At 55.0% G+C, this 27,652-nt stretch overlaps 1 protein-coding gene and 1 long non-coding RNA gene across 2 annotated transcripts in view; both read left to right on the top strand.

Annotated features, from left to right (window-relative positions):
* The window catches only part of LOC132436497 (uncharacterized), a 38,636-nt gene extending 24,836 nt beyond the window's left edge, over positions 1-13,800 (top strand). Inside the window, exons 2-3 of the long non-coding RNA XR_009521802.1 lie at positions 12,731-12,909; positions 13,512-13,800. This is a non-coding gene — a long non-coding RNA (uncharacterized lncRNA). The remainder of the gene's footprint in view (positions 1-12,730; positions 12,910-13,511) is intronic.
* Positions 13,801-15,938: 2,138 nt separating this feature from the next.
* The window catches only part of FAM222A (family with sequence similarity 222 member A), a 54,895-nt gene continuing 43,181 nt past the window's right edge, over positions 15,939-27,652 (top strand). The window contains exon 1 of the mRNA XM_060028219.1: positions 15,939-16,050. The gene's annotated coding sequence lies outside the window, so the exon portion shown is untranslated. The remainder of the gene's footprint in view (positions 16,051-27,652) is intronic.

Raw genomic sequence — 27,652 nt, 5'->3', positions numbered from 1 at the left:
GGCAAGAGCCCCAGCCAAGGAGCTTTGGCATTACTGGGGTTCGAATCACAGCATTGCTGCTTCCAAGCTGGGCAACTCCTAGAAAATCACCTCACCGCTCTGAGCCTCAGTTTCCTCATCTGTAGAATGGGGATACATTTCAATCATGTCCTAAAAGAGTCATTGGGAGTCCTAGGTGGCATGGCATTTGGTAAAGGCTCAACATGTGGGTTACTATTATTATTAATCAGGCAATTAATAATAATTATTATTATTAATACAAAAAAGAAGGGGGCTTCTTTTCTTTGTCTGGTTCCCACTCCTCTCAAAATAACTTCCCCGTCTACCCTCATATCTGCGGGGCCTCGGTTGGGGGGTGGGTATTTTCTGTGCAGTTACAGGGGCCATGAGCCATCACCCAATGAGAGGCTGTTTCTAGAGCTGGGGGCGGGGGAGATGTGAGTTCAAATCCTGTCTCCAGCACTTCCCAGCTGCGTGCCCCTGGGCCCCTGTCCTCCCTCTCTGAGCCTCAATTTCCTTATCTGTAAAATGGGGGCAGAGGGGAGGATCCAGTGAGGGCAAAAGTATCCAGGCCCTGGAACATAGTAGGTGCTCAGTAAATGACAGTGGATCCTTTGGGCCCTTCTCACAGTGGAAATTTCCGGAGGGAGAGCTCAGCATCAGTAGAGAAGGGGAAGGAGAGACAGAATTGGCAGGTGACGAGGGTTCCTAAAACCCAGCACACTGGGAGCTGGAGCCCGGGCCCTCCCTTGGATGAGGAGGCCAGGATGTAGGACAGACTGTGCTTGTGTGAAACCCCCTGCCCCATCAAAGGGCCTCCCCTAAGTGCACGTGGCAGCTTCAGGATGGCGGCAAGTCCATTTCATACATGAGAAAACTATGGCCCAGGGTGGAGGCATTTGCCTGTGGTCACCCAGATAGATTGTGCCAGGACTGGAATTAGAACTCAGGCCTGGCTGATTCCAGATCAGCCTTTTCTGCTGCTCCTGTAGGCTACAAAGGTGGGCAGCCCAGAGCTGGTTTCTCCCGAGCAGCACCCACCTGACCCGGCTATTCCCGACAAAGAAAATGCGCTCCCAGAACTGGGAACCTGGTTTCACATCTGTGCAGCTCCTGTTATGGGAGATTCAAATTTAGCTGCTGCCACCCAAGCTGCCAGCTTCCATGTTCTCTGAGAAGAGGGATTAGTGTTGGGGAAACAGGAGTGGTGGGCACGTGTCTTAGTCTGTTTGGGCTGCTAGATACTAGAGACTGGATGGCTTATGACAACAGAAATCTATTTCTCACAGTTCTGGAAGCTGGAAGTCTGAGATCAGGGTGCCAGCATGGTCAGGTGAGGGTTCTCTTCCAGGTTGCAGATTTCTCAGTGTGTCCTCACATGGCTGAAGGGGCGAGGGATCTCCTGAGGTCTCTTTTATAAGGGCACTGATTCCATACCTGAGGGCTCCACCCTCATGACCTAATCACCTCCCAAAGCCCCCACCTCCAAATACCATCACTTTGGGCATTAGGGTTTCAACATATGAATTCGGGGAGGACACAAACATTCAAGCCATAGCAGTGTGCTGGTGAATTTCACTCACTGGTTCCATCACTCAGGGAGTGAGTCAGTCATTAAACAAACGTTTATTAGCCCCTGCCACATGCCAGGCCCCATGCTGGACACCAAGTCTGCCATGCACACCAGATAATCAGGGGCCCTGCCCTGCTAAGCTGACAGGGAGGAAGCAGGTACAGTCCAGAGTGATCAGGGAGCACAGAAGTGGAACTCAACCTATATGTGGAGGAGGGTCAGTGAGAGATTTCCGGTAGAGGTGACAGTTGAACTGGGACACAAACAATGAGTAGAGGTCAGTCTGGGAAAGGGGGCCAGGAAGGACATCTCGGGCAGAGGGAACAGCCTGGGAAATGTGAGAAGGCGCAGGATGTAGACACAGAAGGGGCCCTCCCACAAGCCTCCTTTGTTTCAGGATCAGAATCCTCTGAGCGGCAGGTGTGTCCAGCACCATGTGACCCTCACAGCCACCGTGCCCCTCACCCCTATCCCCAGCTAGATATTATTCCCATCATGGCACCTGAGGCAAGGGAGGCTCAGAGAGGTTGAGTAACTCGATTGAGGTCACACAACAAAGACACTTTGGATCTGGACCAGCTCGGTGGTCCAAGGAGCTGTTTATCGGGGGCCCTCCCGGAGTCTCCAGGGTTTACAGCCTGCACCCTCAGCAAGTCACCTCTCCCTGATGAGTCTCAGTTTCCTTACCTGCAAAATGAGACCTAGGTGAAGTGTCCCCTCACACACCTGTTAAAGCCACATCTCTCACTGACTTCATTAGGGCAGTTGGCCTAGAAGCAGTGGTCCCTGGGGGAGGCTCAGCTACAAACCCTGTCCCAACTAGGCCAGGGACAAGGGCATCCCCCTGTAGGCATCTGGCCTAATTGGCAGGAGAACCCCCGGGAGCTGTGCCCGCTTCGCTGTGATCATTTCATGACCCATGAAACATTGGTCTCAAGCGCCTCTGAGCCAACCCCAGGACCCAGCTCCTCTATGGCCGGAGAATGGGCTTCAAACACCAGACGGAGCCCTTCTCCCTGCCAGGCCCACAATGGATACCTCCAATAGATGCCATCACTTGATTCCCAAAGCACCCAGGGAGGTCAGTACCTGTGTCTCCACTTTCCAGAGGAAGATTCAGGGTTGGGGCACCACCCACAGAGCCCTAGCCATGCTGGGGGCAGCCCTTGAGGGCTCCCCGCCTTCCCAAGCCTCGGTTCTCTCATCTAGAAAATGATGAGGAGGCCCCTCTTTGGGCAAGGGATGGCCTAAGTTTCCTCATCTGTAAAATGGTGGGAATCTGACTTGCCAGGTTCCCGAAGGATTAATCACCAAATAATAACAATAGTGCACAACTATTGAGCACCTACTGTGTGTCGGGTACTTTTTAGGATCTCTGCAGGTATTAACTCTTTTAATTCTCATAGCCATCTCTGGAGGTAGCTCCTAGTATCATTCCCATCCTACAGTTGAGCAAACAGAGGCACCGAGAGTTTAAAAAACTCACCCAGGACTTCCCTAATGGCGCAGTGGTTAAGAATCCACCTGCCAATGCAGGGGACACAGGTTCGATCCCAGGTCTGGGAAGGTCCCACATGCAGCAGAGCAACTAAGCCCATGTGCCACAACTACTGAGCCTGCACGCCTAGAGCCCGTGCTCAGCGACAAAAGAAGCCACTGCAACGAGAAGCCCGCGCACTGCAACTAAAGAAAGCCCGTGTGCAGAAACGAAGACTCGATGCAGCCAAAAAAAAAACCTCACCCAAACTCATAAAGGTCTTAACACAGGAGGCCTCAATAAAGGTTAGCTTTCTTTTTTCTGTTCCACTCCCTTCAGTATCCAAAGAACGCTCCCCACACTCTCCACCCTTCCCATATCTTCCACCTCCTTCTAAACAGTGACGAAGTGTGTCATTTGTGGGATCACCTAGGGGACAGAGTTGCAAATGCTTTTACCTTGACTAAAGTGAGACAGTAGAAGGAACTTCCCAGCCACGGGAGCTGTGAGCAAAAGAGTGTGTTCCCCAGAGTCAAGGCTGAGATGCTGAGATAAAAACTTTCACGAGACAGCAATAGGGGCAGGGGGCAGACAGCCCTTCCAAGTTCCTTCTGGCCTTAGGATTCTAGAAGCAGGACGACAGCGGGCCCACATGATGCCATCTTGCTTGTATGTTTCTTCCTGGGGCTGGAGAATGCCAGGCTATTGTCTGGCACTGGGGGAGGGGGAGCTCCTCGGCAACAGGATCCTGGGATTGGTGACAACACCCCCTTCGCCACCCCATGCATGCCAGCCCCCCAGAGCAGCTGGGCAGCATTTCTGCTGTCTGTGGACTCATTTATCATTCCAAGGGGGGCATCGCTGCCGTGAGGTCCCTGGGGACAGCTCTGCTGGGCCCCATCTGATTGAAATCCAGGCCCAGTGCACACACGGCCCAGGGAAGTGGCTGCCCAGAACCTGAAATAAATAATACCACAGGCAGGAGGCACAAATCTGCCTCTAATTATGGCATATCCTGATTAAATGGGGTGCGTAAATAAATATTTCAGCTTGAAAGATGAATCGGCCTGGAGGACCGCGGTGGCCAGCCCCGCTCTGAGCCTCTGTTGTCCTGCTTCTTCCCCGTAGGGGCAGACAAAGGACAGAGCCTTGGCCTCTCTTGCTATGTGACTCAGGATCAGCCTCTCTCCCCACTCTTGGTCTCAGTTTCCTCATCCATCAAATGGGTATCAGTGATTACCCTTCAGCCAAGTTCAAAAGTCTGGAGTTAGAATCTGAAAGGGCATTTGGGGTGACCGGGTTTCACAGAGCCAAGGAGGAGGGATATTAATAGTAAAGAATAAATAATTGGGGGCCAGGTGGTCATGAGTTTGAATCTCAGCTCTGGGACCATCCCAGTGCCTCAGTTTCCCCTTTTGTATGTTGGGTAGATGCAAAGAGCCAGTGGGTGCTCTGAGCTGCGCCTGGCACTTAGCACAAACGATAGCCGCTTTGAGGATAAGCGACACCACACACGTTATTGTCACTGAAGTGGAGGTCCCCAGAAGACCCAGCCCCAGGCAAGGTCCACATTCTCCACACCTGCTCGGAGGCCCCCACCTAGAGACTTCTGTGCCTGGCCTAGCAGATGCCACCTACTGACTTCTGAGAGGCAGAGTAGTAATAGAATCGGGGGCCCAGGGGAGTGGAGGAGGAGGGAGAATCATCCCGGAAAAGTTTAAATCAATTAACTCCCTTCCAGAAAACAGGCTGGGAAATGTAATGGAGAAATAATGACTTTTCTCCACAGGATGAAATGACATAGACCAGGGCTCAGGAAGGAATCGGGGAGGCAGGAGCAAGAGCCCTGTCTGTCACTGCCTGTGTGGCCTTGAGTAAGTCTTGTTTCCCTCTCTGAGCCTTCATTTCCCATCTGTGCAAGGGGAGGGCTTGGGCCAGGAATGGCTAATAGATGGCATGCCTCCTGTCACTCTCCCCTCCCATGCCCATGGCAGGCATTGCTAATCAACTGCAGTACTGTTTTCATTGAACCAGGATGAGGTAGCAAAACTAATCCAAGCCAATGCTCAAGGCATTTCCCCTGGATGAGCCAGAGTTGGCATACAGGCACAGACTGGGTTTAGAGGGTCTGCAAGTCCTCCACTAGCACTAGGTCAATATTCACCAGTACCGTTATCACTGGTTTGATAGACTCAGAATCCATCACAGCACTAATAGCAAAGGTTAGCATTCCCTGAGTGTTAGCTCTGGACCAGGCACTGGTCTAAATGCTTTCATATATTAATCTAATCTAATAACCATTAGATCTAATAACCATTAGATAAACCATTCCTATTATTATTATGCTCATTTTAAGACCAAGGCTCAGAAAGGGGAAGTGATTAGCCCACGATCACACAGCGAATAAGTGGGATCAAGATTCAAACCCATGCACCTGTCTTGCCGGAAACAGGCCAGATGGGGTAAGGGAGACCTTCTCTTCTCTTTTAATTGAAAGCCTAGGGAAGAGAACCACCATTTCTCCCGGCCAAGCTCTGTGCCAAATGTGTCACACACATTCTCAGTTTGGAACTACAATTATCCTTATATTCTGGATGGGGAAACTGAAGCTCAGAGGGGTGATGGGGCCTGCCCAAGGTCATATGGCTGGTCGTTTGCTAGGGGTGGCGTGAGATGGCACTGTTCTCTATTTTCCACTGGCCCCCACCTGCAGGAATGATGCCCGTTTATCCTGGCACCTCCAGTGCCCTGCCCAGGACCTGGCACCCTGGGGTCATGGAATGAATGAATGATACTAGTACTAGAGGAGTTCCAGGCTTAGGGTACACAGCACCCCTTCCATTACCAGCCCTTGGACCTCTAAGCTGACTCCTTGTCCCTGTGCCTTGCTGACCCACCTGCCCCAGCTGGGTGATCTCTCACCTCTGCTCATGACCCCAGATGACCCTGGAGGCTTCTGGTTGGGGACTAAATCCATCACTCCTGCGTGGTCTGTCCCAGCCCTGGCTCCCCCCATCCATCTTCCCACCACAGATAGAGGGAAGGGGAAGGTACTGCTCCAGGAAACACTGTCCAGTGTCCTCCCATCACCTCCCAGACACCCTCTCCCCACCTGCAGAACCATTTGGTCAAATACCTTGGAACCTAATATATGACACTAAAGGCAGAGGGCTGTAGCTGGAGGGTACAGGGTGTGAAGGCACCTGCCTAGTACTCAACCCTCCCTTTTTGCCTCCCAGCAGCCCCCAGGGTGGAGACCCCAGAGACCCTCCAGAAAGCCATGGAGAAAAACTCTGTCCTGGGGACCAGGAGACCCGGGTTTGAATTCCTGCTCAGCCACTGGCTCACTGTGTAATCTGGAGCAAGTCCCTCCCCTTCTCTAGACCTCACTTTCCCCATCTGCAACATGAGAGGATTGAACTCAGTGGTTTTCAAACCTTTTATTGTTGGAACAGTGGAGAGCTTTTTTCAAATTAAATCACGTGCTGAGCTCTGAGAGGAAAAAGAGATGAAATTGAATGTTCTCTGGTTGAAGTTGGCGGGGTGAGGGGTAGAGTGTGGACCTCCGAGCTCCAACTTTTCCAGCTCCATTTGCCCACTCCCACCACTTACTAGTGGTCCCTGAGGCATCTTTCTAAAACTCTAAGGTTCCTAGAAAGACTTTGAAAATATAGGAATAGATATTTTTTCAATCATTTTATTATGAAACATTTCAAACCTACAGCAAAGTCGAAAGACATTTACCATGAACACTCAAATATCCACCATCTAGATTCTACCATCAATATTTTACTGTACTTCCCTTATCAAATAAGGGCACCCTCGAAGCTCTGCAAAATGCCATGACTCAGAGAGGACTGTGCTGAGGGCAAGGGTGGTTCTGAGTCCTTCCTGGGAAGCCCTGCGAACTCATGATGGCAACACCAGCTGCTGTAACAAATAGACCCCGGCATCTTAGGGGCATATCTCAACAGAGGTTCATTTCTCACCTAACAGTTCAGAGCCTGTGTTGTTGGTCAACAGGTGGGCAACTTTCCTCAAGTGATTTAGGGGCCCAGGCTTCATCCATCTTTGGTCCTTCCTTGACCTAGAAGGGTCGATCACCTGCCTTAGGGCAGAAGAGAAAGCTTATAGAGAAAAGGCACATTCACTTCTCACATCATGCTCGCATTTCGTTGGCCGAAGCTACTCATTCAGCCACGCCTGGAAGTGTCATCCCCAGCTACATATTCTCCCTGGGCTCTGCTTCTCGGCGTCATTTCGCCCATGGAATGGGCTATGAATTTCAGCAGGGGGTTGGCTATCTTTGCCATACCCAGCATGGCTGGAAGCCCCACCGGCCACCCTAAGTCATCCTAACTATCCCCTGTCCCCATGCTATCCCATGCCCAGCCAGCTCTCCAGAGGAGTTTAACTTTGCTCAATAAACACGTATTGAGCTCTTACTATATACCTGGGCTCTGCGCCAACCCTTGACCATACAAAGATGAACAAGACCAGCCCCCTGTCCTTCAGCACCTTCCAGTAAATGAAACAGACAACCCTTTCCCCTCGAACCCTCCCTTTCCTGAGAGAAAGCCCGTGAGATTTTCCACTTAGGAGGGAGGGTATATGTGACGTTGGAACACTAGAGGAAGGATCAGATGCGATAGATCTTTACTAGGCACATTTTGTGTGCCCAGAACATTCACGTGGGTGAGCTCATTTTTCTTTCACTCTGGCAAAGGCACTTTCTCCATTTCATATAAGGGAATGGTTGCCCAGGCTCAGAGTGGTGAAGGACTTGCCTAAGGTCACACAGCTAGCAGTGGAGAGGGGATTTGAACCCAAATATCACTTTCTAGTTCTCTGCCCTTTTCTGCTCCACCAGGGTGTCTTCTGGAATCTGTGATAGAAGAGAGACACAGAGCATTAGCTTCCTGACACAGGCCCTAAGCTAGGGGCTTCACACATGTCCCCTGATTTCTAAATCCCTACACCCATGAAGTTGGGGCTGTTATTCTTGTCAGTTTAGAAGGTAGAGAGCCGAGGCTCAGAGAGGTGAACTGACTTACCCAAGGCTGCACAGCCAGTTTAATTTCATATCCTGGTCTGTTTGACCCCATTAGGTCACATCTTGATGTATGGGTGGTTTTTGTGGCTAAACATAGAGGCAGTGGGACTGTTCCTTGTTACCAGAATGGCTTAAAAGGCAAAGGGATGCTTTCTCCATTAACGATGGCGTGAACATATTTTAAGGAATGGAATGGTGTCTCTGAGCAACAATGGTTTACAAAACAGCTGCAGACAGCTTAGCAGATCCCCTCCCTGCTGGATCCCAGCCAGAAGGGGGCTCTGGGGCAAGGGAGGAGGCACCTTCCTGGAGCTCTCTGGGTCTGAGCCAGGGGCTGGGGCTGCGGGATGGAGCCCAAGGCGACCGGGCAGGAAGCAGGGACCCAGCCCATCGACAACAAGGGCCCAATCAATGCTATCTCCCCAGGCCATGCCTGGCCAGACATTGATTTCTGCCGCTGTTGTTAACTCCCTGTTTATGTAACGCCTGAACTTTGCACAACTGAACCGTTTCATGTTCAGAAGAGGGCCTGTTGCCATGAAAACCAGGCTGCACATGACAGCCGGGATGCGGCGGTATCCCTGTTTTATTGGCCTGCGCTGAGTGTATTTTAACCTTGATAAGTCAATAACTTTTTGTACAAAAGGAGATCTGCCAGGCGGGCTGGGGAGGGCCTGCTGGCCTTTCCAGGCCAGAGGGGAGGTGGGGCGGGCTGGGTTTAATCTCCTGGAAATCTCACTGTCACTCAGAGCCCAGGAGAACCAGGTCCAGCTGGCCAGAGAGCAGAGATGACCTTGTTGGGGGGGAGGGGTCGCCTTTGGGGGGGGTTGCCAGGACTACCCCCATCTCCAACCGTTTCTGGTTTGTTAAGGCCTCCAGCGAAGTCAGCAGGCCTTCGTGCAAAGACACCCACCAGAGCTCAGATCCTAGTTCCACCCACTCAAGAGCTCTGTGCCACCCTGATCAAGGCCACTGACCCCACCTCAGGGTCCACACCTGTAACACAGGCCAGTGGGTCCTCTTCATGGCTTGTTGCAAGGTTTACAGATCACGTATGAGAAGCACCTGGGGTAGTGCCTGGTCCATAGCAAGGCCTCAGAAGATGGATGTTATTACTATTATTGTTGCTATATTTTACAATAATAATCATTGATTATGCTTATAAAGAGCCCATTAGGCTTTTGGAAATGTTATACATATTTTCTCATCATAGTCCTTGAGTTAGGCAGGGCTATTCCCAATTTTCAAATGAGGAAACTGAGGCCCAGGGAAATTGGCTGGCTTGTCTAGGGGGTCATGTGATAAGATGGTGGTGCTGATTGAAGGAACAAAGCCTCCTGACTCCCAGCCCAGTGCTCTTTTAAACTCTTGCATTCCTCCATGCACAGGAATAGCCAACCCTGACTCTGGCAGACGTCACTAATCAATGGTAGCACAGTGTTCTTTCCATTCTAATCCTGAGTGAGGCCTCAGAATCCTCCTCAACACAGAGCTGGTATTTGAGATGAGACTCATATGGAACTCTGTGCTCCCAAAACGGCTCCGGGTTCAAGTCCCACCTCTGGCCCAAATGTACTGTACAACTTTGGGTGAATGCCTTCCCCGGGGTTTCCTGATCCCCAGTAGCGAAACAAAGGATGGGGGGCATTTCATGGTTCCTGGATTTTTCCGGGGGGTCTCCCAAGTGGAAGGGACCCCCACCACCTCCTGTTTCCCATCCCAACAACCCAGGCCCCTCGAACCCTCCCCAAACTCCATCTACAAATATTGACAGAGAAGCTGGTATGTGTCTGTGATTACACAAGGTGCTGGGGACACAGCAGTGAAGATAGTGACATTGAGTCCCACCCCTACAGAACTGACAGTCTAGACAGGGAGACAGGAAACAAACAAGTCAACCCACAGTGCTCAGAGAGTTGCCAACAGTGATAAGTTTGGGGAAGGGAAAAGCAAAAGGGAGGTGCTCTGGGGAGAAGAACTTCAGACGGGGGTAGTCAGGGAAGGCTTCTCCGAGGAGGTGACATTTAAGCTAACGAGCCAGCCGGGTGAAGAGCAGAGGAAGAGTGGTCTGGGCAGAGGGAACAGCTCATGCAAAGGCTTCGAGGTGGGAAGCAGTTTGGCACCTTCAAGCAACCAAGAGGAGGCCAAAGTGGCTAGTGGGATGTGAGGGTGGGGTGTGGTCGGGGAGCTTGTGGGTGCCAGTCCCTGCGACTACCTGGGCCTCCTCAGCGCCCCTCTGTTGGCCTTCTTGCCCCATCCCCGCCCAAAGCTTGGCCCAGAGAGAGGCTCCAGGTTCTGGGGATGGGGGGCAGGGCCGGGTGAGTAACAAGGTTACACGTGCTTCTTCTTTCTCCTTTTCTCCAGAAGAAGCATAAAGAGCTCTTTCTTTTCTGCTTATTAATAGCTCTGATTAAATTATCTCTGAAAAACCTACATGGCGTGCACCAATGGGGGCTCGGCTCCCTCCAGGCTCTGGCCTAGATTACAGCAATGAGGGCAGGTGAGGCACCTGGGGGATGGGGAGGGAGGCTGGGCCAGGCCTGCTCCCCCTGCCAGGATAAAGGCTCAGTCTCCACCTCCTCGCCTCCCTGCCCAGCCCCAGCTCAGCCTCTGAGCCACCACCACTCTGGGGACATTCACCTGGGACAGTGGGCCTTTGCATTGACAATCCCTTTGCCAGGAGCACTCTTCCCTCACCTCTCCCCTTGGCTACCTCCTACTCATTTTTCCCAGGACAGCTGATCCTTCTTTCCACCACCACTAGCCCACCAGCTGGGTCAGGTGCCTGCTCTGTGCTTTTCCCTTCCCTGTTACCCTAGGTGATAACTGCTAGTCGCCTTGTCTGTCCCCCATGAAACTTGATTTCCACAAGGCCAGGGACTGTGTCTGGGTTACTGCTGAATCCTCAGTGGCTTGCACAGGGCAGGTCCTTAGGAAATGATGAATGAATGAGTAGGGTTAAAGGGAGAATGATCAGGCCTCAGTGAGAGAGGCATGACTAACCTTACATACGTGGGAGAGTGGAAGCAAAAATTCTAGGCTCCAGGCCTCTTGAGCAGTGCCGCTGTGTCAATTAACCCCATTTCACCGATGGGAAAGTGAGGCACAGAGCAGATGAGTCACATGGCTAGTCACCTGAAGAGTTAGGATTCAAATCCAGCCTGTCTGATTGCCCTCCCTCTTCCTCTCCCTGCTCGCCCTCTACAAGAAAACAAAACAGAAACCTGGGCCACATTCATCTATTGATTCAGAGATTAATTCAACAAACCTTTATTGAGCATTGACCGTATGTCAGGCCCATGCTGGGGATAAAGCAGTTTGAATGCAGCCCCTGACCTCACAGAGCCCTCAGGTTGGTGGGGAAGACTGACAAAAGAGTGGGCCATTATAACACAGACTGGGTGCATCTATGAAAGGGGAAGCACTCCAGCCTGGAGAGCAGTAGTCAGGGAAGGCTTCCTGGAGGAGGTGGCAGCCTAACTGAAATCTGAAGGCGGAGCAAGCATCAACTACCTACCTGGAAAAGAGGACATTTTAGATGGAGTGGACAACCTGGGCAAAGGCCTGGAGGCCAGAAAGACATCTGGGAGGATGTACAGGTATTTTAACAAGGCTGAAGTGTAAGGGGCATACAGGGCACATGAGGAATGAGGTGCTCTCAGTCCCCTTTCCCCCTTGGAGCCTCTTGGACCCCTGGCTGGAGCCAACACAATGTTCAGGGGCCGACCTGCTTGTTGGTTCTACAGACCGTGGCAAATCCATCTTGACATTGTCTCCATTCACATAATGCAGAGTTATTGGACATGACCAAAAGCAAGGAAAGGCTGGGTCAAGGCTGAGAGTTGGGGGGCCAGGGGGCAATGGTACAAGGGTCTGACCTCAGGGATGTGGGCTGTGGGAAATGGTATGGGGCAGTAGCACTGAGCTTGTGTATGGGGCATAAGTGAAGGTCCAAGGCTGAGCATCTGTGAGGACATCCACCTGCCTAGAAGGGTAGAGGGGCACCTGGAAGATGAGTTCCCTATGTAGCTACCTTCGAGCCTGGTGCTGCCTGAAATGCCACCATTTAGCACATCATGGACTCACATACCTTCAGAGATGGAGGGGCCTTTTGAGATCATCTAACCCCTGGGCTGCACTTTGGAATAATGTGGGGATCTTTGGAAGCTACGGAGGCAGAGACAGGTTGCCAGCTCCAGGGTCTGATTGGCAGGGCTGGGTTATAAGCCCCAACCTCCATTTTATAGCAGAGGAAACCGAGGTCCAGAGAGGAGAAGAAACTTGCCCTCAAGATCACACCCAGTCAATGAGAGGCTGGCACACAGCACAATAAATCAAGGTCAGGGGCTCGGGTTGGGACCCCAATCTGTCATCGTGTGACCTTGTGCAAGTCGCATGGCCTTCCTTGGCTGTGAGATGTGGATAATAATGGAATAGACCTCACAGAGTTGCTGTGAGGGTAAAAGGAGGTAGAAATATGTGATATAAATAGCACTGAGCATGCGCTTTGGCACATAGTAGGTGTCAAGTCATGGTAACCTACGACAGAAGAAATCCCAAACTTCGCAAAGGCTCTGGTGTGGCCCCCTGCCGCCATCTTCCCTTCCTGCTCTCTCTTTCTTCCCAGGGTTTTGATTGTCGCTGTCCCTCGCCTTGCACCTGGCCTGGGTCCACCAAGCATTCTCCCCACCTGTTCACGCCCAGGTCCACACAGCAGGTCGCCTGGGCAACCCACCCAGACGTCACTGGCAGCTCTGGCGGCTGGCCCAGGAGCTGAAGCAGCTGGTGGCTGGATCACGTTTCCAGGTGAATCCCCTCCCCCACCACAGCCCCCCTCTCCGGGGGGTTTGGGTGGGGCAGCGGGGAGAAATAGAGTGGGGCACGGAGACAGGGAGATGCTGGGAACGGGGAGCGTGGCGGGCAGCCTGAAACAGGGCCAGCTTCTGTCCTAGATAAGGCAGTGCGTGGCCTACTTGGGCCGGCGCTGGAGCTTCCCTGCCGGTGCCTCTCCCAGGCTCTGGGTAGCTGTGGGTTGGCTCCTGGAAGTAGGCTAGGGCCCAGCTATAATCAGCTCCTCCCACTGGGTACGTTCACCAGGGTCTCCAGAGCTCCCCACATCTGAATGACCACAGCTGGCATTTATTGAGCACTTACTGTGTTCTGAGTCCTTTCCAGGCAATAACTCACTCTGCCCTCACACCAACCTGTAAGGTACGAATTATGATACACAGACAAGAAACTGAGGCACAGAGCCATGAAGATAAATGTCAAGGCCACAAGGCCAGGGCTAGAATCCTGCCCAGGTTTTGTGGGACTGGGGGGTGTGGGGTGGGATGGGGGTGAGGGTCACACAGACATAGCCTGAGTGTGGTGGGAGGAGTTCTGACTGCTGCTTTGCATTTCTTTAGGGATCCTGAGATCTTTCCTGGAAAGCTGCCTCCCCAACTTGCTGTGTGATGCACACATGGCAACTGAGGGAAATGTCCCTCCCAGGGCTCAATTTCTCCAGCTGTAAAATGGGACTGCTAAATGGGCCAACCCGCGGGCTATCAGACAGAACAAATGAGAACCTATTAAGCTGCTTAGAAAGTAAAAGGCAAGGTGCGTATAGTTTGATGGAGTCAAAATTTGGACCCCAAAGAAAAAAGCAGGGCAAATAAACTTCCAATGAAGTATCAAACAAAACAAAATAAAACAACAAAAACAAAAACCCCAGGTGATACTGTGCCTCATTTTCTCCATCCGTTAAGTTGGGGCAGTGGGTACCAGCTCCTACCTCCCACATGTGTGGTGAGGATCTGGTGAGGTGAAACTTACAATGAGCATGGGGCCTGGTTTTATAGTTAGTGCTCCACAGATCTCAGCTGTGATGCCAAAATCAATCACTGCCAACAATATGAATTGAGGCAAAACATTCTGGAGTGTCACTTCACATCTCTTAGCCTCAATTTTCTCTATAAGTTGGGAGTATAATGATAGTACCTGCTATATCAGTTTTCTCATGTGTAAACTGAGGGTGATAATACCTATCTCACAGGGTTGTCTGTGAGGTTTAGGTAAAGTATCAATACTTGGTTACATGTGTTAGCTTCTTTTTTTTCTTCTTTTATGTTGGGGGTAGGAGTTTATTAATTAATTTATTTATTTTTGCTGTGTTGGGTCTTCGCTTCTGTGCGAGGGCTTTCTCTAGTTGTGGCAAGCGGGGGCCACTCTTCATTGCGGTGCGCGGGCCTCTCACCATCGCGGCCTCTCTTGTTGCGGAGCACAGGCTCCAGACGCGCAGGCTCAGTAGTTGTGGCTCACGGGCCTAGTTGCTCCGCGGCATGTGGGATCCTCCCAGACCAGGGCTCGAACCCGTGTCCCCTGCACTAGCAGGCAGACCCTCAACCACTGCGCCATCAGGGAAGCCCTGTTAGCTTCTTTTATTAATTTTATTATTTTTAACAAACTCCTCATTGGGGTGTTTCCAAAATTAAGTGAAACAATGCAGACAATGCACCTAGCTTGTGCTACCAAATACTTGCTCAATAAAATGATACCGATTTTTCCACTCCTCGTTCCCGACAAAGGGACTACAAGTGCCAGCATGCCCTGCGCCCCCAGTTGGGGCCCCTACGGCCGGCGCTGGCGCGCTGCATGCCGGGAGTTGCAGTCCTCGCGAGGCAGGCTCCGCCTCGCCCCAGCTTGGGGGAGGAGGTTGGAGAGCCGCCCTGCCGGCCTTTGAATTTTGCCGCGAAAAGCGCGCGTGGCGGCCCCCGGCTCCGCCCCCCGCAGGACGCGGCGCCGCGTCACCCTGGTAACCGCCTCTCGGCCGCCGCTGATTGGGCCAGACCGCAGGGGGCGGTCGGGGGGCGAGACGCGGCTGCGGCTGCGGGCGCTAGCGCCTGTCAGTCGGACCGGAGCGAAGCAGCGGGCAGGACTGCAGGGCTGACGGTTCCGCCGAGAGGCTGCGCGCGGCACCCGGGGGAGGCGAAGAGCCGGGCACGCCGCCTGTGGGGCGCGGCGCGCGGCACCCGGGCCCGGGGCGAGGCGAGGCGCCGGCGCGCGCCAGGCGGCTTGAGGCTGAGGCCCCGGGAGCCCCCACGCGCCGCCCGGGGCCATGGGCGCGTGAGAGCCCGGCGCGCGCCGCCCCTGCTGCAGCTCGAGAGCTCGAACGCCCAGTGCACCATCCTCCGGGCCGTCCTCACATCCGCCCAGCGCCACCCGGACCGGTTATTTCTCGGCGCCGAGGCCCCCGGGGCTGCACCCGAGCCTCCACCGCCCGCTGCCGCCGCCGCGGCTGCCGCTGCTCTCCGGCTTCCCCTCCCCCCACACCCGGGGCTCCGAGCAGGAGGAGGAGGGGCCGGTGCATTCTCGCCGCCTCTCTTTGCAACCTGCGGGGGCCGGTGCATGCCCAGCGAGGAGCCGGGCCGCTGCAGGTGCGTGCAGCCTCGGAGGAGGCGACCCCCCCACCCTCGGGCGAACCGGGGGGCTGCAAGCCACGGGCGGGCGGTCGAGCGAGAGGAAGCAACAAAGACAGGCTGCAGCTGGGGCCGGCGAGAGGAGCCGTGGTCCCCGGGCTCCTGGCGCGGGCAGAGAGGGCGCCCAGGGGAGCTGCAGCCCCGAGCGGGACCCCGAGGGGAGGCGCAGCGCCGCCCGCCGGACGCTGTGAGCACAGGCCTCCGGCGAGGATGCGCCGCCTGAGCGCCCGCGCGGCCCGGATCCCGGGCGGGCACGACCCCCGCTGAGCCGAGAGAACCCCAACCCCCGACTTCGGACGGCGTGGGCCGGCGCCTGGATAGACCACACCGACAGCGTCTCTTCCCACCCGGAGAGAGGCATCGGCCCCCAAAGGGGGCTTCCTCAGGCAGCCGCTGCCGCCTCTGCCACCTCTGCATGGCTGCGACCCGGCGAGCGGAGAGTCGTAGCCGCTGAGACCTGGTGCCCTTCGACGGCCTGGCTGATTAGGTGAGTTCCGCGGGGCGGGGTTCCGGGATGAAGCTGGGGGCACTCTCTGGCGTCGGGGCAGCCAGATTGGAAATAAAGAGGCCCTGGGCTGTTGGCGATCCTGAAGCAGCAGTGGCCCTTGTCTGCCCCTTTCCCCCCGCGCACAACTTGTCTAGACCGGCCTGTCGGCCAGAGTGGACATGGGGGGCTCGTTGTGAGGACTTCCGGCAGAGCCCTGGGTGGGGCGTCTGCCGGAGAGGAAAGGTCACCCCACCCCTAAAGCCAACAGACAAAGGTAGCAGCTCAGTCATCCGAAAATTCCCCGGGAGTTCTCGCGTCTTAGAGTGGTTGGGGGAGCACCCAGGATGGGACACCTTGGGCTTCTCCCGAGTAGCCTCTGAAATCTTCAAGGGACATTAGCTCAGAGGGGGACGTGGTGTCCCGACCATGCAGGTGGCTGCGTTGAGGATTGTGCCCTCTGAGGCTGCACTGTAGCAGGGTTCACCTTACCGCCGCGTTCCTACAAAGAGCTCGCAGGGACGATGGTTTCCCCAGTGGGGTCACGGCGTGACGTCACTGCCAGACCTCTGACGTCGCTGCGGTTGCCGTGGCGACGCGACTTGTCCTGACCCAAGGCCGGAGGGGGCGGGGTCGCGGTAACCTGGAGCGAGGCTGGATGCCTTTGAGTAGTGGAGGGGTGAAAGCAGACTTCCCCCACCTCCAACTGCAGTCCTCTGACCTAAATCCCCAGCGCCCCAATGGGGTGGGGGAGGGAGGCAGTGCCAGCTGTCCCTGCTGATGCTCCTCCCCCCAAAGACAGGTGTTTAGCTTTGCCCATATAGCCTGGCAGTGCCTGGGGGCGCAGGACTCCCAAGCAGAGCAACTTTCTGCTTTCAAAAGGGGATGCTACAGAGGAGAGCTCCCTGAACCCCAACCAGCAGGCTGAAGTTCCCAGGGTCCCCAGAGTGATGTGGGCCCCCAGCCTTAAAGCAGGCTACTTCTGCTCAGGGAAACAGGGGTGACCCACCCCCAGCCAGGGAAGGTGCAGAGGAGCTGCTGCTTGCTGCCCCTCCAGTCCAGGGGTTCCCCCTGCTGCTCGACCCCAAGATGGCAGGGCCTTGGCCAAGCCTGAACTCCCGACTGCCCCACTCTCCTCTTGGTGTTGAAGATGATTTGACAAGCACAGTGTGGTGCTCATTAAGTGAATGGAGGATAAGTCAGGCCCATCAGTGCCAAGGTCTGAATAAGCGTGCCCCTGCCAGGGGCCAGCTTTGATGGGGGTCAGGCAGCAGTCCTCTCTTCCCCGCCACACCCCAGCCCTGGCCCTGTTCCTTGTGAAGGCCCAGAGCAGCATTCTGCTGCTGGCTCTTTGATTCCTCTTCTAAGTTCCTTCCAGCAGTTGCTGCCGGTGTCGGATGTGGGTGAAACTGCTGTGATCACATTTCTAGGAAAAGGTTAGAGAACTGTGTCATTGCTTAAGCGGTGCGGGGTGGAGTGACAGCAGAGGGGAGTGTGTGTGGGTCATTATGAGAAGCCAGGCCCCAGTCTCTACGTAGTGAGCTTTTTCTCCCCCGCCCCGTTCTCCTACCAGGCTATCTAGCTAGATTTAACAGGTCGATAAGTATCAGTGGAGCTGCTTTGGGGGGCTTGGCAGGGAGATGATATTTCCAGCTGAAATGGTGTCGTTAAACACACAGGCTTCCAAGGACAGAGCAACGGCAGATGGGGGTAGAAGCGGGAGAGGTGGGCAGAAGGGCTGTTTGCGCTGCCTCTAGAAGCTTCCCAGTTTAGAAACAAACTCGGAGTGCGCGCCAGAGATCCACAAACACAGGCAGTCGGAGGTCCTCCGTGGAGTATTTACACTTCCACAGCCAAGGCGGAGGGAGAGGCTGTCAGAATTGGGCAATTCCTTCTGTTCCCTTCCCTGGGCTTGGCAATAGCACCAGGCAACAAGCAGGAGGGAGTGCCAGCTTACCCGGCGTCTCCTACGTGCCTGGCATTTTACAGGATCTCAGTTACTCTTTGGAGTAGCTTATGTGCTGTGGCCCATTTTACAGATGAGGAAATTGAGGCTCAAACAGAGGAAGCAACAGGCTACAGGTGCTCAGCCAAGGCAGCTGCAGAGGCTCAGCTCTGAACTGCCTTGGCTCCTGAGTCCCCAGGTCTTCCCGCCCCCTTCCATGGGTGGAGGGAGGCACCCCCACTTGTTGGACAAGGGGCCCTGTAAGAGTCAGGGGCCATCTGCTATGGAGGCACTGTGATGCCTTCCCACACTGAAACCCGGGTTTGAATCCTGCTTCCCCATTACCTACAGGACAGTGTTGAGCAGAGTAGCAACTTGTGTCCTGGCCTTGTGAGCAGCCTGTTCCCCTCACCCCCAGCACCCCTTTCTCCAATACTGGGGTAAGAAAGGTATGGCATGAAACCTGCCTTCCAGGAAGGGTCAAGAGAGCCAGCCCTAGGCTCCTTGTCACCTGCCCCTCTGGGCTTACCTCGGGGAGGGGTGTGAGTCTGCCCTCAGCCATTCTGGGCACCCTCTTGGTTGGCCCTCAGCTGGTGGGGAAGTCAAGGATGTTGATGGGGCAATGACAACTTTGGCTCCCAACCCAGCCTGAGGGTCAGGAAGGGCCCTATAACATGGTACCATGTGAGTCTCAGAAAGGACACATAGAGACCTGCCAGGCAGGGGAGTGGAAAGGTGTTCTGGGCATTAGGAGTGGCCGTGTAGCAAGCCTGAGTGCTGGAGTGTGCTGCTGAGGGGAAGAGGTGGCCCTGGGGTGGGTGTGTCCTGGAGGCTGAGGTGATGGGAGAGATTTAAGCAGGGAGAGGATCCAGTGAGGGCTCCCTTGACGGTGACGGAGACCCTGGACATCCCTTCCAGTCCGGGGCAGGTGGAGGGGGGTGTGTGGAAACCTTCTCAACTCTCTGAGCAGTCTCCTCTCTCAAGGTTAGCTCCCTACCTTCCACCCGCAGTAATCCTTATCACAGGTCTAATTCCATATAAGCTCACCCACCCCCTATCCCTTCTGAGCTTCACAGTTGCTCTGGACCGGGGCTGCACTGGGCTGGGTTTCTTAATGCCCAGTGGCTCGTGATTAAGAGCCAGGCTGTGGAGTGGGTCCACCTTGTTGGCTGTGTGACCTTGGGTGAGTAGCTTTGCCTCTCTGAGCCTCAGTTTCCTCATCTGTGAGAAGAAGCAGATAATAGCATCCACTGCCCAGCCTCGTGTTAGGGATTCAGTGAGGGCTGAGCACAGACGATGGCATACCATAAGCACTCCATAAGTGCACATTCTCATGGCCACTGGTAGCCTTATCCTCAGAACAGGGCCTTGAATGGCTCTCCCAGTCCCTCTTGGAGCCAAAGATCAAAGACCCTAGGGCAGGTCAGGGACCCCCACCCTTCCAGCTGCCTGTGCTGTGTCTCCCACCCACCTTCCCAGAGCACCCCACGTGGTGAGCACACGTGGCTCCCATGTGAGCCCTTGGGGGCCTGGGGCCTGGCCAGGGGCCCCCCCTGCCCAATCTCCCTTCTGCCCTCTCCGCCTTCCAGTCCCTCACAAACCGGAGGAAGCTAGCGGAGCAGCTCATATTCAAGGACCGTAATTCAATCGGGCGGCGGAGATTCCTCTGGGCTCCGGGGCGGGGGTGAGAACGGGGAGGCGCACACAAAAGGGCCGCCTTATTACCTCCCGCGGGCCGGGGATTGCTGCTCTCCCCCAGCAGCGGCCGGAGCCGCCTTTATTGTGTTAACCCATTTGCGTGTCAAGAGCTATTGTGCGCTTTCTCTGCCTGTGGGGGGCGGGCTGCGGGAGGAGGGCTGCGCGCCGGCCGGTCACCTCTGCAGGCGCCGCCCACCGCCCTGATTGGTTGCTAAGTGATTTGCATCCAAGGTAATCACTTTTATCTCAGAAGGATGTCGACTATAATTATAAGCTACTGACATCTTTTGAAATCTGCCTAATGACTATTTTAGTCTGCACGGGCTGGGGGTGGGGAGGGGGATTCTGGAGGCTGGACGGGTGGGGTGAGGGAGGAGGCTGGAAGGGGGAGGGATTCCTTCCACCTGGGCCGTTGGTTGGTTTGTTAGTTGAGAAATATCTGAATGCCTACTGCGTGCCTGGAACAAAAGGCGGGGGGGTGGGGGTGGGCGGGTTGCATTCCTAGGGGCGGAGTTAGTACCATTTTAGAGATGGGAAAAATAGAGGTCCAGGGGATGAGCCACCTGCCCAGAATTATACACCCAATAAGTGGTCAGTCGGGACCTGAGTCTCTCTGACCCTAAATTCACGTGCTGGCCACTGGAGTGGAGTGTAGACAGACACAATAATAGTAATCATTCCTGTCTGATACCTCCCAGCGTTTATGTCATAGCCCTAAGAAATGCAAATGCTATTACTACCCCCATTTGACCAGGGAGGAAACAGGGGCACAGAGAGATTACATTACTACCCAAGGTCACACAGCCAGGGAGGGGCAGAAGTGTGAGATCTGTTGATGGCCAGAAATAGGGGTGCAGCGTGGGCAGTGAGAAGGGTGAAAGGGCAGGCATGGGTTCCAGCTCCCCTCTCCCTCACCCCTTTGTGTTTCCATTTGGTAAACAATGGGCATCAGCCTGGGTTGAGGGCACCCTGCTGGCCACTGTCTGGGTGGCAAAGCTCTAAGGAATCAGATGGCCTGCAGCCTCCATGGGGAGTAAGATGAGTCTGCAACTGACTCGAATTATAGACAGAGCCAGAGCAGGGCTGGAGGAGAGACACTGAGGAGGGGAAGGAGGCTGGTCGTGGAGGGCTTCCTGCAGAGGAGGCTTTTGCTCTGGGCCCTGAGGACTGGGTGGATCTGCCCAGTATGGAGTGAATGGGGATGTCACTAGGAGGGAGTTTGAGAACCCAGGGGCATGACCAAAGGGGCAGGGGGAGCTTATAAGAGGGCGGAGGTAAAAGGGAGTTAAGCTAGGAGGATGTGCAGTTAAGCTAGGAGTGTTGCGCTAAGTACCTGACCTGTCCAGGGGAAGAGCAGCCAGAAGCCAGTGAAGGTGTCTGGCAGGGAGGGGTGCAATACGATCTGGGTGCCCGTAGGCCAGTCTGGCAGCCTCTGTAGGGGCTTGGGCGTTGCAGACTGGGATGAACCTTGGCTCCATTCTCGCTGGCTGTGTGTCCTCAGACAAGTCACTTTGCCTCTCTGGGCCTCACTTGCCTCATCTGTTCAAGGGCGTAATAGCAGTTTTCTCACAGGCTTGTGGGTGGGATGAGCTTGAGTGTGCGGAGTGCTTGGGGGAGCTTGACTGAGCCTTTCAGAGCCAGGTGGGCTCAGGCCCAGGACCCAGCCAGTCATCCTGGCCTCACAACAAACCAGCATCCCGGCCACAGCAGCTGTTTGGGGCCCTGGGAGCCCCTGCCATTGTGCAGAGGGCACAGGGGACAAAGGCCTGGGAGGTCAGGGGGTAAGGCCGAGGCTGGCTGTGAACAGGTTCCTGAGGATGGGGACTTAATGACTCAGAACTTACTGACCTAGAGTCTGTGGGGCAGGGGGCCGAGGAGGGGGAGGAGGAGGGAGGTCCAGCCACCAGCTGCCTGCTCCAGGGTTCGCTGCCAAGGCAGGGGCAGCTGCCCCGCAGGGTCCAGGCCTGAGCTTGGCACTGGGAGAGGCAGAGGTGGCAGAGCCTCCTGGCCTGCAGTCCCCAGGCCTGAACTGGGGGCTCGGCTTTGCCCCTCAGCATCTGCGTGACCTCAGTCTCCTCATCTGTCAGATGGGCCAGAGGTCCACTTTGGAGGGCAGCTGTGAGGTTTGGCAGGAACCGACAGCAAGCGGGCAATACACAGGAACTGCTATTTTTGCTCTTTATTCATCCGTTCATTCCGGGAGATTCACCGCTCTGTGCTAGGCTCCCTGCCAGAAGCTGGGGATGCAAAGATGAACAAGCCCAGTTGCCTTGAGAGGTGGTGAGGCTTTAGACACACCATCACAGTATAGTGGGTAGGTCGCCACAATATAGGAATTCACAGTGTGCAGGCGCTGTGCCAGAGGCGGGGTGACAGCAATGAACAAGCCAGATATGGCCCCTTCCCTCTGGGGCCCCCAGTCTTTCAAAAGCATGCTAGGAAATCAGAGGTGGAAATGACTACTTCGAGCTGTAGTATTCAGGGAGGGCTCCCTGGAGGAGGAGGCACTTTCTATTGCTAGCTTTGGGGGCTTCTGTCTAAACACCGTCACCTATTATGGGAATCACAGGACACGGCTGGTGTCTGCTGTGTACCAGACAGAGCTTTCCGCTTCGGCAACCACATCCTCATGTGGTTCTGGGAAGGGTGTTTTTGTCCCTGTTTGTAAATGGAGAAACTGAGACTCAGCAAGGTTTTGTCCCTGTTGTGTAAATGGTGAAACTGAGGCTCAGCCCAGGGCCACATGGCAGGTCAGCAGAATCCCCTTCGTTATCCACACAAGCTTTTGCCTGTCCTCTGCCTGTGAGGGTGCTGGGCTGGGTGGGGCTGTCACAGGAGGATCCTTGGGCAGGAGCTAAGGGGACCAGTTCTGGGCCAGCTGTTGCTTTCATGAGCTCACGACCTTGAGCAGTTCACCCTCCACTCTAGCCTGGCCTCAGCCGTGTCCTTTGTAAGATGTCAAGGATAGCAGATCCGTGGCAGGTCTGGCTTGCTTTACACTGCTGTGCCCTTGGCAGACATTGCCAGTCAGTTGCTGCCCTCTTCCCCCGCTGAGTTCTTCCCCTGACCTTGGGTTCTTGCCAGGGAGGGCTCTGGGCAGGTGGCACCAGTCAGTCAGTGGGGCCTATGTGCTGAAGCCTGCTTGCCTGCCTGGCCTCAATAAGCTCAGGGGTCCCTTTAGCCCATCTTTGCACGGTTCAGAGGACCAGGGTACCAGAGCGAGGGATTTCTGGGGAATCTCCTCTGAGGATATGGGTTGTTCTTCAGCCATGAAGACTGTTGAGGTGTGAGAGTCTGTTACCTTCCTCCAACTCCCAGAGTTGCACAGCCCATCACATGCTCAGCATGGAGTGCTGTAAGCAGATTGCAGATGCTTTCAGTCTGGATAATAATAATAGCATTTATTGAGCTCTTCCTGAGAGCCAGGTCCTTCCTGGGCACCCTCTCATTCATATTCCCCAGAGCACCTGCAGTGTGCCTCTCAGCACTCCTAGGAAGAAGTCTTAACCCATTTTAGAGATGTGGAAACTGAGGCTAAGAGCCATTAAGCAGAGCAGGGTTACATACTTAGTGGCTGAGCTGGCATTCAAATCCAGGTCTTGAAGTCCACAGCCTAGGACAGACCGGGCAGCCTTCCTGGAGGAGGTGTCATTAAAGGCCAAGGCTTTAAAGGCTGGTGGACTTCTGACAGGCAGAGCTGGGCCTTCTGGGAAAGGGAAGGGGGTCCTTTTAGGTGAAGGGAACAGCATGAGAAGCAGCTCAGAGGCTACAGGCAAGAGTGTTTAGGTTGAGGGACTAGTGTATGGCTGGATGTGGCTGGAATGTTGGGGGACACGGGGCTGTGGAGGAGACTGTGGTGGTCTTGGCATTTAGACTCTGCCCTCCCGTAGTAGGGAACTATGGCAGATCTTGGAGCACAGGAATGATCCAGTCTTGTCTAAGTGTATTTATTCAGCGCCTCCATGAACCCAGGGTGAGGTCAGCTGGTGCTTGGGGCTACCTCTGGTCTACTGGAGGCTTTAGCCTAGAACCTTGCCTGGCACATAGTAGGTAGGCATCCAAGAAATGTTTGTTGAATGAATCAATGAATGAAAATGCTTACCGGGTTGAAACGCTCCTGGTGTCCCTGTGGGCCCAGCTGCAAGGAGGAGAGAGGCCAGTCTCTCTCTCCAGGAAAAGTTGAACACCAGGCCTGGGGGAGGGAACCAGGCAGGTACCTGGGGCAGGGACTTCCCGCCTTCCCCAACCCTGCTGCGTGTCCCCAAAGCCCTCCTAGACCTTTCCACAGGGCTGTCCGCTCTCCTCACCACCAGGCGTGGCAGGCAGCCTGGACCCAGCGCTTGGTGGGGATAAAAGATGAAGGTTCGTGACCATTTTTTAACTCAATAAAGGGAGAGACAAGCTGCAGGCTGCAGGCCGGAGATATAATTAGTTCACAGCAGTGGCGCTTTCTTGATTTAGCTTCTAAGAGAACAAGACAAGGATGTTATACCCAATTAGCAGTAACATCCAGTCGGGGCCTCAATAGGTGAGATAACAAGCTATTTTTATGACTTTTCTTTCCCAGCTTGGAGGGGGTGAGGGGAAAGGGGGTATCGGGGCCTTATTTCTTTTCATCGGGGAACAATTATTAGTGAACGCGGGATTTCCCAAAGCCAAATGATGCATTTATTAACCCAGATTAAGCAGGCATGCCAGCGTGGCAGCTGGGGTGGCATTTTGAGGCCAGGACTAGTGGAAGGGGTGCAGGCCCCTCACCTCCACTTTGGAAACCCTTGGAAATGGCTCCAAATGCAGAGGGTCCCTTGGTGTGGCAAGGGGAAGCCCAGGCCCTTGAGATATTCTTAGTGACTGCCTCGATTTCCCTACCTGCTTCGAAGAGGTACAAAGAGGCTTTGCCAGTTCCCCTGGGGATGAGGAAGGAGCCAGTTCTGGCCCGCGGCAGCTCTTCCTGGCACCACCTGATATCCTTTCTGCCAACTGGGCCAGAGGTTCTGGCTCCTCAGCCTTGAACCTGGCATTGCACTCTGCCCGCTGGACCCCCATTACGGCTCGTGCTGCCCGACCACACTCCTGCCTGTCCTGGGTCCCAGCCCCAGTCTCTGGCAGGGGCTGAGTGGTGATTACCTCCCCCCCTCCCCCCTCATTACCCACACAGCCGGGGCACCCAGCACTGGCCAAGTCTCCGCTGGGTAGGGGAGCCCTGCCAAGCCCCACCCCAGCTGCCTGGCCATACTCCGACTCCTGGCGAGGGCTGGGGGATGCCCAGAGAGGGAGCTGGCATGGCTGTCTCAACACACCATCATCTTGGGCCGCAAGCCCAGAGCAGGTTCGTGGGCCTGCAACCGTCCTGCAGAATGTGGCCCCGCCCTGCCCCAAGTCCCGTCTCCCCGTCAGCGTGGAGCCCCGTGCTTGTGGCTCACACAACTGACAAATCCAGCCATGCAAAGTGGGAGTTTAATTGCAAACAGTTTTTATGGATCATGGGCCCATCTGTGCCACCATATGCAAAAGGGAAAAAAAAAATTCCCATAAAAAAGAAAAAACGTCTCTCCCTGCCCCATCCCCCCAGACTGACTCCAAAAGAAACATTTGCCAGGGTTTTTCTGGCTGGAGCCAAGCATGGAGCTGGGATCCACCCTGGGGGCTTCCTTTAGTGTGGGCCCGGCAAAGTCAGGGGGCTAGGCGGGGCGGGGTTGAGCAGGCCCCGTGGGGCCTGACTGCTGAGACGAGGCTTTTTTGGCCTCAGCAAACTGCCAGAAGTTCCTGAACCCACTGGGTTTTCTCTGGGCTCCGGGCCTTTGCACATGCCGTGGAGCTGTCCAAGTATCTGCTGTTCTTTCTTGGCATGGAATGGGCATTGCGCAGTATCGATGCAAATGTGGGCACGAGTGGGGCTCCTGGAACGAGGCGCCTCTTCTTCCGTTTCTAGCCCAGGAAATGCAGCCCCAGGAATTCATTTCCCGCAGGCTGCCCAGGCCTCACAGACTCCACTCTTCCCATTGGTCCTGACCACCTGGCATGGTGCCCAGCCCGGCTGGGCCGATGAGCCCTGTCCATGGGGTCAGCGCTCCTTGGGACCTCAGGAGGGGCTGAGTGGGCTGGTCATCTGAGAGCACTCACCTCTGGGGCAGCCTGCTAGGGTTCTGTTGCCGCACCACCTCATCCCAGCTGGGGGATGTCAGACTGTTGTTTTTTTCCCCTCCATGCCTCAGTTTTTTCCTCTGTAAAATGGGGATAAGAACTAGATGCGATACTGCATGTGAAAAGCTTCTGTTATCTGTCTGTCATATCTCTTCCGCAAGTGAAGGTCTTTGTTCACTGATGTCTTCCCAGGTTCCTGATCAGGACACTTGATGTTTATTGAATGAATGTCAGCGAGTGAATGAATGCATGCATGAGTGAGTGAAGTATTTGGAGGACTCTCTGGGGAGGGAATGAGACACAGGCTCCAGGCCAGCCAGAAACTCAGGGTTTTTACACCCTTTCTATTGGAGTCTAGAAACCACTCTGCAAACTGTGGGGATTATGAGTTCCATTCTACTGATGGGGAAAACTGAGGCCCAGAGAGAGCCAGGGCCTCTCCCAAGGTCATGCAGCTGGAAAGAGGCCCGAGTTGGGACCGGAACTCTGATCTGACCATGTTCCTCGCCCTCACATTGTAGGTGAGGAAGGTTAGGCCCAGAGTGGGGAAGGGATTCAGCCAAGGTCACACGGCAAGGAAACAGCAGGCAGCGTTTGTGGGGTCCTTCCTAGTCCCTTGTAAACTGAGGAAACTCAGCCCCTCCAGCCTCGGAGCCAGGCCAGCCAAGTGTGCTGCTCCTCCCTCCTCCCCTGCCCTCCAGCTCCCCCAGGTCTGCACCAGGATCCCTGTGCCAGTGGGTTTCCCCATCAACTTCACCAACTGGCAGCTCCAGGCCGCATGCTGGGGTCCTGGTGCCTGAGGCCCGGTACTTGGGGCAGCCCTCCTGCAACAGGTAGCGGGGAAAAGGGGACCCCTGGGACCCGAGCAAGCACAGGCCAGCCAGGCCCCTGGCAGGAGCCCAGGGCAGACACCAGGCAGCCCATTCCCCACCTGGCAGTGATCACCAGCTCCCGTTGTAATCATTAGAACTATTAGAAGGAAACGTTCGCTTGAAGCAAATGTCAGGCGCCGAGTTGTGCTTTGTAAACGCTCACAATTAATGCCAATCAGGGCCGGAAAAAAGCCGGCCCGGAATCCTGTCTGTTTCATCTCATTTGTCAGCTGGTGCCGCTCCGTGTTGCACATTTTCATACAATTGCTATAAACATAAAAGGGAAACTCCACAGTGTTCCCGGGCGCCCGGATGGTGCACGCCGGCTTAATTACTTGGGATTCTGCTGTTCACTTGGCCGCCCCGCGCCCATGGAAGGGAGAAAGGGGCACTTTGTGTTGGCAGGATGCGGGCTCCTGGGGGTCAGCCAGGGAGATGGGTCAGGCGCCCGGCCCGGGTCTCCGGCCATACCCTTCACAGGCTGAGGATGACTGTGAAGCAAGGAAAAAAAAAAAAAAAACGCCTAAAATACGTCTGCAAAATCCTCAAGGAGAAAAGAGGGGCTCAGTGTTCACCAGACTTTGGCTTTGAATCCCATCTCCTAGAATGATCCATCAGGTTTACTGCCCTCCCCCTGCATGCCAGGCCCTGTGCCACTTGCCAGCCGGGCCTCAGTTTCCCCACCTGTGAGTTGGGGGTCATAGCCCAGTAGGTCGGGATTTCAGGCTGGCTGGGGCCAAGCTCCGGGCTGCAGGCATGAAGTAGGCTTTTTCTCATTTAGTTGTTACATGGACCCTTTGAGGGTGGGCTGCTCTTCTTAGCAACAGGGAGTGTGAGGCCCGGAGTCTCACAGCCAGAAGTGGTGGAGCCAGGATTGCTGGACTCCAGAGCCCACCCTGCTGTGCCCTCCCAGGGTAACTGTAGGGTCAGAAGGAGATGATGGAGC

Source organism: Delphinus delphis, chromosome 13 (assembly GCF_949987515.2).
Source record: "Delphinus delphis chromosome 13, mDelDel1.2, whole genome shotgun sequence".
Taxonomy (NCBI): Eukaryota; Metazoa; Chordata; class Mammalia; order Artiodactyla; family Delphinidae; genus Delphinus; species Delphinus delphis.
This window is presented reverse-complemented; position numbering and strand designations above follow the sequence as displayed.